This window comes from Anomalospiza imberbis, chromosome 1 (genome assembly GCF_031753505.1).
Source record: "Anomalospiza imberbis isolate Cuckoo-Finch-1a 21T00152 chromosome 1, ASM3175350v1, whole genome shotgun sequence".
Taxonomy (NCBI): Eukaryota; Metazoa; Chordata; class Aves; order Passeriformes; family Viduidae; genus Anomalospiza; species Anomalospiza imberbis.
This window is the reverse complement of record NC_089681.1, coordinates 142578230-142588649: the sequence shown is the minus strand read 5'-3', so window position 1 is coordinate 142588649 and position 10420 is coordinate 142578230. Positions and strand designations below refer to the sequence as shown.

General features: G+C 39.0%; 1 long non-coding RNA gene across 1 annotated transcript; it reads left to right on the top strand.

Moving 5' to 3' along the window:
- The first annotated feature begins 4756 nt into the window (after positions 1-4756).
- LOC137463216 (uncharacterized) lies at positions 4757-9715 on the top strand. Its single transcript, XR_010993860.1, has 2 exons — positions 4757-4907; positions 9180-9715. It is a non-coding gene; the product is annotated as an uncharacterized lncRNA (long non-coding RNA).
- Positions 9716-10420: the final 705 nt, after the last annotated feature.

Here is a 10420-nt window from a genome sequence, read left to right as displayed (position 1 = left end):
AAGTGGGAAGTATTGGCAGGCCACAGTACAAGGAAAGCAATTCCAGGCATAAAGATTTAAGAAATTGTTTCAAACAAAGCATTTAATTTTCCATTAGCTACCTCTAATGATTGTCAAGTTATACTGGATTTTATTCATAAGAAGGCAACACATTTAATTAGAAATAAGACTCTTATGAAAGAAAAAAGAAGTTCACTGTATTTTCATATGGATATAATTTTTACTGGTACCTCTGGCATGAGTTCACGTGCACACACATTCAGTTGAATGATGTTTATGTAGGATATAAACATTGCTATCACAAAACATTTCAACCAGACCCAGTAAACATATTTTTTCCCACCTGTGGGCAATTTTGGAATAAATACCCGTAACAGTATGAACTGTAGTTGTAATTAACTGATCCACATAATAGAGAACATTCAATGATATAGAAGTTCACCTATATTAATAACTTCTATAAAATATGATTACTTGATTTTAAACCAACAAATTCTGGCAGCAAGGCAGATAAATTTTAACTTGCAAAAGGCCAGAAAGTTTTGGATAAACTGCTGCTTTTATTTTCCACTTTATGAACATGCTTAAAAGCCTTTTCTATTTGGAACATAAATATTAATACTGTTTTCATTCCATTTTGTCATCTCACAGATGGGAAAATCTCTTTTTCAGTAGCTGAATAGTAAGTTAACCAAGGAACGGAGTTCTTGAATCAGATGGCTGATTTCTTACAACTGTTTAGAAATGCTTCTATTAACCTGTCAGCCTATATTTCCAGCAGAGCTTGGGAGAATAGGAATAGAATGACTCTTCTCTAGTCCCAGAACTTTTATTTTTATTTGTGCTGAAGGGGACCGTCCTACCCAATGCAATTTTGCCTTAATTAAGTGTAGCTGTCATTTAATTAAGTCCTATTGAAGGATATGGGTGCTTCGTAGCCTCCAAAGGAAGGGAATATTCTGCAACCTGGAATATTTTTACCAGAACACATTTAAATTGTAAAAATAGAAGTTTTTTTCTGAGGAGTTGGAAAGTCCATCTAGGTCTGTGTTAGATGTAGAAACTGGCAGGAATAAAGCAAATACTGAAGTGTCATTAAATTGCAGAGACTGTTGGAATAGGCCCACGTAGAATTGACTTAGGATGTAACCAGAGTGTGGCCATCAGTCATGAAATGCAAACCAGCAAAAGTTGTGAAGATACTAGGACAAAGAAATGGCTGATGAGACATATTTTCATTATTAGCTTCTATTATATTCTATTTACAGACAATTGCTTGTTTGTCTGTGTTTCTGAGCCTCCTCAGCTGCGAGGAGGGAGGCAAATAGGAGTCAAATTGTTTGATAGCGTTGATGGGCTCGATTTTCAGCACAAGGAAATCTGTGCTTTTTTCTTCATATTGGTTACTGACACAGTGTCAAATACAGACTCAAAAGCACTAATATTTGCACATAGTTCGAAAAATCTGTATTTTTCATGGATGTAGCTTAAACTTTTTAACACTGTGCCACTAAACTGATGGAATTTCAGCTCCAAATAATTTATATCCTATTATAAATTAAGGCAGCCTAAGGGCTCTGTTTCCCAGTTTTGCACTGGTGCAACCCAATAGAAAATTGCAATGATACCCTATTAAAAGCAGGAGTAAAGCAATAAAGTAATAGCCTGTAGTACCCATTGACATTTAAAACATGATTATTTTTCACCTTTAGTTGAACCCTTGCTTCCCTTGGATTCATTAAATTTTGTGATATATTTGCTGCCCTTTTCTCCTGGATGTCAAGTGGGTTTTACTTTTAGGAGTCTGAAATATAACAGCTCCACTGGAAACTAATCCCATGCACAGGTCAGACAATCTGTTGTTGCTGAATAGGTTCAACACAGTAAATAATAAGCAGGTAGACTATATTATTAGTCTTTTAAGTCAGGCCTTGAAGTGCTACACTGTTCTTAAGAGGTCTTTCTTAGCCAAAAGCTCTGCTCCACCAGCTGGTAATTTCACTGCTGTTCCTCTTTTACATTGTCTTGTGATCAGGCAAAACCATTCAACTTGTCCACCCCACAATTGTTGCACATCAGGGATTTCATAACTTTCCTCAAACTTCAACTGCAATGTTTTCTCTCTGTTATCGAAAAAAGAGAGGCATAACACAATAATTCATTAGGCACATCGTTGAAAAGCCACATTTTTAATCTGCTTGGCATTTCTTGGGGGAGAAAAAATGAGAGCTGGATAAAAAAGTGTTGTTTAGGGAGATAGGGGAATTCTTCCAGAGGCATAAAGAACAATCCATAAGTCCACAATCAGACATTTGCTGTAATTTTGAAATAGCAGAGTCAAACAATGAGCCCTTACAGTGAGTTAAATGAAGTTGTGCATTACCCTGACTGCACTCAGAACTCCAGATTTCTAATGCCATATCTTAAGGGCAAAGAATTAAGAGAAAAATTTAATAAACTTTCCTCATCTAGAATAACTTTTATCAATCATTTGGGAGTCGAGTTCTATTGCACTATTGAAATAAGTGACCAAGAAAAGTCTTTGTCTCACAAAGCTTATATGAGGTAGGTGGAAAAGATTTTTTTTTGATTGCTCCATTTATTTGCAATGGTGATGGAATACTCTTAATGCCCATGCAGTTGAGCCAAAGGACAGGCTGATTAATACCAGAAAAGCGGGATAAAGGAAAAAATGGATATGAAACTGCCCTTGTAACCTTCACTTAGGAAATTAACAATTACTTAGTTTACTTTAGATATCCAGCTATTTTTCACATTATGAGACAATGTCAAAGGGCCTCACTTAAAGATTAAGTCACCCAAAATGATGAAATTCACATTGAGTAGAAGGAAATTCCTTCATTGGTGCTGTGGAATGCAGGACACAGGTTAGGCACTACATTACTGTAGATTCCCTAAATTCCCTGAGGCTTTTGCTTGCTCCATCCTTAGCATTTTGGCAGTTCTGTAAGGTTGATTCATTAAGCAAATTCATTGCTAATTATGTGGGTGTTGCATGGGGTCCAATGGAAAACTACCTATCCACAATCTTCAAAGACATTCAGTGTAGTTTACATTTGTTTAGGTTCTGATTTGCATTCTTTTCATACTTTACAAAGATAAAGTTCTCACATTATACTGCATTTCTTCATATCATTGTCTTCATATCCATGTCTTTAAAACAGAAAAACCCTTAATTTCTTTAATGTCATTACTAATCTCTGAAGTTTAAGGTCTTTCAGAAAAATCTATCCATACATGAAAATAGCTGTATTCATTCAGGTTGATCTTACCCCACCCACAGGGGCCAAGAGCAAATGCTGAAGGAAGAAAGAGTAACAGGGGAAGCAAGAGGAACATGCGCTGACACTTTTCTTCCAAGTATGGTGTGTCTTCCAAGCTTCTGGCAATCTGGAAATCAATTCCTTGGTGGCAGAGGAATTTTCTGACTCAGATGGTAGCAGATCACTGTGCTTAAGAGAAAGGGAGGAATTTTTTCTCCCAGTGATTCATCCAATAGCTTTTAAAAACTATTTTTATTTTGTCCCCAAAATATTTTGTGGCAATATATTCCACCAAATAATTAGACTGTGTAAATAACTACTTCTGTTTCAAGCCTGCTGGCTGATCAGTTCACTAACTACATCCTGCATCTTTTATTATCTGAAAAGGAAATTGTAACCAGGAAATAAGTAGAAATATTGTTATTTTTCATATTATCTCTGTATATTTATCTGCTTTTAAAAATTCTATTCTGATTTTCTCATAGAGAAAATTTTCCAAATTAACCTCTATGTTGAGGTGAATTGCATTTAAACCATGATTTAGGCTCAAATATCTCATTTTCAGCTACAAAGGTGTTTCCTGTTAGTCATGCCTGGGAATACCAGTAAATTGCATCAGACCCTGCTCCAAAGACCCTTGTTTAGATAAGAAAAGTAGATGTGTGTTGAAATTAGCCTCAAGTTAATTATATCAATCAATGGAAGTTTTAAATATTAATGCTACTTGAACAAAATAAATATATATATATTTCTCTGTATCTACATCTTAGACACCTCTGCCCAAGCAGATCTAGCAGAGGAGAAATCAAACTATAATTAAAAAACCAAATCTTGCTCTTGAATGATTTGTAATATCATGTTGAGAGATCAAACAAGTCCCATTTACTTGAAACACTTTGAATCCTTCATCATCCTGTGATGCATGATCACACCATCTCCCATCATTTGCGTTTATTAAAGGGGAAAAAAAACAACCTACACTTGAAGTGCCTAGAAATTGACTTTCAGAACAACAAATGTATGAGCTGAGATCTAGTGAAAGAACTCAGAAGAAGGAGGTGGACCCCAGCCTCAGATAGCTGGGACATTTAGAAATACTGGATTATAGAAAGAATTGCACCCAGACAACTGGAAATACCCATCAGCCTTAAATTTGAATTTATTTTATATTTCATTTATCAATGTATTTTTGTTGTCACTTTGTAATGAGAAATCTGATTGCTCATCCAGCCCAGATGAACCATTGCTGGTGTGCCCTTGCCTTGGGTGTGACCCTAAAGGAGAAGCCCACAAATTACAAACCCCACTGTGCAACAATCCCCAAGGAATCTGCGTGCCCCAGCAAGTGTCTAGGGTGTCCTTAGGCAAAGAAGGTTTGGGAAGGAGTCTCCTCATGGATATACAGCAGTGCTGGCACTGTCTTGAGCAGTGGCATGTGCCTCAACAGTGCCAGGCTTTACTCTGTGGTTCTAAGGCAGGTGCAGTACTTCTCTTGGGATAGACAGAAAAGGCTCGCTGCTCCTGGAACACAAGCTCTCCAGTACTTTCCCATAACTTCATCCCTTTCCGCTTAGATATGTGCAAATTATCAAAGCAGTTTTTGGGTACAGAAGTCCATGTTTGGTAAGATATTTTTAGTTATTCTATCTATTGAAACTCATCCAGAATCTAATCTACTGTACCAGCAATGTAAGACGTGTTGTGAGAAGAGGTCAAGCATTGCATTTCTGCTCAGCTTGTATTTCAGAACCTCATATTAGATTGTGCTGAAGGTTTTGGGGTTTTACAATACCATTATTTATTTGTGCCTATTAAAAATTTCCAAAATAACTGCAACTATTTTATATGCTGTCTCTACTGTCTTTCAAAATTAAGGCTCTTCTAGGGGCTTTGCTCTTGCTGACACCCGACCCAAGGTTATTCATATCCTATCAGAAAAGAATTAATGTATTGGATTTCAAGCACTTTCATATTTTGGCTGAAATAGTTGTCACTTATTATTTTGTCAGTCTGTTGCAACCGTTGCATTCAAGGCATAGCAATACCCAAATAAACATGTTAGTGGGCAAAATCCATCAGAAAGTTTGATGCCTGACTTGAAGAACACTATGGCTCATAAAACTCAGCTATTCTAAAAGAATTATCAGCTTCTGAAATCACTTCAAAGTAATTTTCTGTTCCAAATTAGAGTGCATCTTTGCAGCTTAATCAAGTAATTTAATTTACAGCCACAGTTATTATTTATGGCTTATCATCCATATATTATAAGCAGTTTGCTGCAAACTACATTTGTAATGTTGATAGGTACATTAACATACATAATTTAAATCAATACATTTTAAAAGAACATCCCTAATGGACTAGTTAACAATTACTGTGATGCCTTCAAAATATTGTCAAAAGCACAGAGATTGTCTCACAAGCTGTTTGCATTAGAGCACATCTATCAATTTGCAATAGTAACAATAGCATTGCTACTATTGCTAGTTAAAAAATGCCTCTAACACAGAACAAGATCATTAATAGCAGGAAGGAAAGGAAGGGGAAATATTTTATCTAGGTTTCTTCAAGGATAGGCAGATATATCCAAATATAAAAGGTTGTCCACAGAGAGCTTTAGAGTTCAGTGACATGTGTGTTGACAGATATATAAACTAAAATATTTCAGTGCTGGATCATGCATAAGGACATCATGGAATTGCTATTCTTTGTCTTCCATCTGCCTGATAAACTTCTGACCATCATCTGAATAAAAGTTCTTATGTTTTCAACTCCTAACTGCAGTGGCAGCCCAGCTGCCTTGCAAGCAGCTTCAGGAATGTCACTCACTGTATTTAATGCTCAAACACCATGGAAACAGCTGCCTCAAAAGACTCATCCAGAACAGCACAGCCATCCCTTCTGATTGAATCTATCTTTCCAAGCACCGAGTTCTGAGCCTGTGAAAATAATTAAGCACAGGTGTTTGAGCAATATGAATGTGCTGCTGTAATGGTATTTTTCACACACCTGTGAAAAACAAGTATAAAATAACTAAAAATAGGTAGAAAATAAGCATAAAATTCTACCAGTCTCACTTCCTCTAGTTCTGCAGGAATGCAAGGCCCAAGACAAGGTGGGCACTGACAGATCAGGGCCTATGGGCTTGGCAGGATTCAGCTCTTTGTCTATTTTCTCAGCATATCAGTATTCTGGTATCTATTATTCTCTCATCTGGACAGCAGTTTTCTTTGTTCACTCTCATACTTTTGCCTCCTTGTTTTGTCTTTCATTCCAGCTTTCACTCTGTTGTCCACCTTCTTGCACCAGCACATGGTGTACCACCATGCTGCCTGTCAGGCTGGTCCCAAACCTGTCGGTTGTCTTTCCACAGCATCCTCCAACCACACTCACAGTCAGTCTAAATGAGGCCAACAACCCTCTAAGGTGTAATCTGCCCTCTCTTTCCATACAGCTACAGTGACTACAATCTATCCTCTCACCATTTTGGATCTTATTTCAGTTCCCATTACTTTGACATCAATGGAAATAAGTAAATGAATAATTTAAGTTGTCCAAAGAGATAAAAAGTGTTCATGAGAATTTGGATGAGACAACATTTGTGAGGTAAATCAGAATTTGCCATTCTGATTTGCAAATGGCACATGAAAAATTTATGGTTTTTTCACCTCAATGAAAAGCTGATGTTTCAGCCTGGTGCTGAATTCCATCATGGGCATTCAGTGCTTTTCCATCATCAGCAAATCCAGAATTTTCCAAATATTACTGTGTTAGGGCTCTAAATACCATTTTGCTTTTGCCCTCGGGTTACAGATATTTAACTTTCAGGCATCCAAGCTCACAAGCCTCCACCTATGGAGTGAGAGAGATGTCCCTCCTCAGATTTGCTGATTTAACTGTGCCTCAAGCCTGAAACTTTACCTCTGAGCTAGCAGTGGTGGCAGCCTTTTGCATCTAGGGCATGAAGCAAGGCTTGAGCATGACTTTTGTTGTAAGTTCACAATATATCCTGTTCATTCTCTCCCAAGAAATGCCCAGCAGCACTAAGGCTGGCATGGGCTGCTGCTCTGCCAGGGGAAAGCTCCTGTTGGGATACTTCAGCCTCAGCTGGAAAGGGTAAGTGATAGGTACCCCTGCAAAACACTGCTGTTGCCAGCTCAGGGCTGCAGCCTCAGGAGGTAAATACATTATGGATAGCACACAGATATCTTCAGGAGCAAGGGCTGGTTCCAATAAAGAGCACAGATAAAAAAGCCCTGTCTCTCATCTCTGAGTTTTTCTGTGTTTGCATTATTTCCATTTATAAAATGCTAATAAAGAGTCAAAAGCATTGGAATAGCTGTAAAAAACTGCCACCATCCAATGGCTTATCAGCAGTGCAGCTCTCCTGGAACTTTTTCCACTCAGCTTGCATAGAAGAACCCACTGGTACTCCATCACCCATGCAGACATCTTTGGATGGTGGACCATGCCAGCTTTGGCTGCACATCTGGGCTGCTGCAAAGGATATGAGGTTTTGGGGGACAGTGCCCTTTCCAGAAGGGGATAGAAATACCTGTTGTACTAACTTGACCCCAATTCCATGGCCATCATTTCCTGTGTGACCCTGCAGGATTTTCAGGGACAAGGGACTATCATAGGGATTTAATTTCACATTCCTTTGTCAGTTTTGTTTGGGCTAAGGTGATCACTTCAGCTTTCTATCTGTAAGAAACAGGAAAATCCATCATCAAAGAGCAAATGCACAGTCTTGACCAGGAGATGGACACTTACTGGTAATTGAAGCAGTCAAAGAATACTGATGTGAGCTGATGGAAATAAATATTCTAGTAAGAAACATAAGGAAGAAGTTCAACTGGGGGGAACATGAAACTTATTATGAAAACCTGAGTCCTGACAGGCACTAACTAAACTAAAATCAAAACTGGCACATGGCTATGTGCTTGGATCCAATTAACTACTTGACGTATCAAGAGTCAAGAAAGCCTAATCATCAATCCTTCATTAAAATAGTTTGTGCTTCTATGTCACAGCTAATAAGGTTCCTGGAAAGAAGAATTGTTGGTATGCAGTATGGGGAAACCTGGACTTCTGGGAAAAGTGCTCACCATGGATGGAGGGCAGCATCTCAGGCTCAGCTACTGCTGTGTGAGAAACAGTCTGTGCACAGTGAGGGCCAGGACAAGAAGGGACCTTGGAAGCAGCTCAGAGGGAGCTGAGGAGCAGTTCCCAGGGTCAGGATGAAGAGTTCTGCAGAGGAATGGACACCATCTATTCAAAGCACCAGGCCTGGCTTACCCTGGTACTCATAACCTGCTTTTAACTTCAGCATTGCTAAAGAATGCTTTTATCCCTTATCTGCTCTCACAACACTCCTGTATTTAGCTCCTGGGGCCAGCACTGGTTCAACCATCAGAGAACACACAGGGAAGGACCCTGCATGGAGGAAAACCCCCCTTGGATGGGTGTTTTCCTCCTCCCAGCCTCTGCAGGTGGAGCATAGGGAAGAAGCAGAGTGTTCAGGCAGAGAGGAGCTGCTTCATGGTCTGGTTTTATACATGTGGCTTCCTTCATCTGCAATCCCAGACAGGCAGGATTTGTGCTGCTTTTCTTTCTGATGACAGCTGCTCTTCTTTTGCATTTGCCTACCAAGTAACTGTGATTAAGAACCTTTTGTCACCAAAAATTATGTCATTGTCACAAATAAGTGGAATAATGTATAGCAATTAATTGTGCTGAAACCCACACTCTGAAATGTCTGAAGTAATTAAACGTGTTGTTATAATGAAATTACCTAAAAATATTTTCAATACTATACAAACTTGATCTTGAGGAGGAAGAAAGCTGGTTGACAGTACTCATTAATGTTTATTATGGGATTTTCAAATGCTCGAGAATGGAGGTGTTTCGAGTGGGCGGAGGGGCCAGAATGATGCCTGCTGGCAGAAGAGCCATTCCCTGGGAATGGGTGGATGCCAGCTCCCTGTGGTGCCTCCTGCTTGGATTACTTTGCTTGGATTATTGCCATCTCTTTCTGTTTCAGAAAGAGCACTGAGTGCAGCTCTGGAACAGCCACTGACAACAGAGACAGCAGAACATGTTTGCAATTCAATACTTAAAACAACTATCTTAATGACACTGAGACTGAAAAAGAAGTGATAAATTGGAGAAAGACAGAAAAAAGCATTTTCCTTATGTGTGGGTAAGCAGAAGAGGTGGGCAGGTAAAAGCAGGTGGGAATTTCAAAAGCATTTCAGTGAATTTTGTGCCATTTTAAAGGTGCCACCAACACTTAGAAGATCATGAGAGGTGTGGTTGCCAACAGTAACCTGACAGTGACACTTTCTACTGGACCTGCAGAACTCACTCTTTCTGGTTTCTCCTAGAGTTTCACTTTCAAAGCTTTTAATTAAACTTACTTTTTCACATCAGATGTTGCTGTGTGATGTCTTGGCTGTACCTGTTTCGTGGTGAAAGCTGTCTTGCAGAACTGCAAGTTTGCTAAGAGGAGTTGCAGGGATTGTGGTGTCCACTGACATCAGCAAAACACCAGTGCCCCAAAGCTCAGTGGGAGAAATCATGCATCCCATCCTTCTGCAAAACCAAGTAGTTCTAAAATTTGGGAAAAAAAAAAAAAAACAAAAACAACCAACCAACCAACCAACCAAAAAACCCCACAAACAAACAAACAAATGAAAAAACCAAAAAAAAAAAACCCAAAAAAACCCAAAAAACCCCCAGCAACTGATTTCTGGTGTTACTTAGAACAGTTCTGAGATTTGCTCTCCTTTACCCACATTTTCCCTGCACCAGCCTTTTGTACTCACTTGTCAGAGACTGAGGGGTACAGGACTTTCCTCTGAGCATCACAACCAGATGGGAGAGACGGCATGCCAAGGGGAACCTAATCCCAGAGAGTGGTGCCTATTATATGGGCTGTGCATGAAGATATCACTATAAATAAGGGGGGGGGGGGGAAGAGGGAATGCATGCAAAAGCAGCAATAATCTTAAATAAACTGTAATATTCTAAAATATACACCTGGAGTAGACCCACTGTCAGGTGGAACAAAGCAAAAAGACTTTTGGAGCAATAAATGCTGATCCTATTAAGTCAAGCAAGGAAGGAAGGAGGTA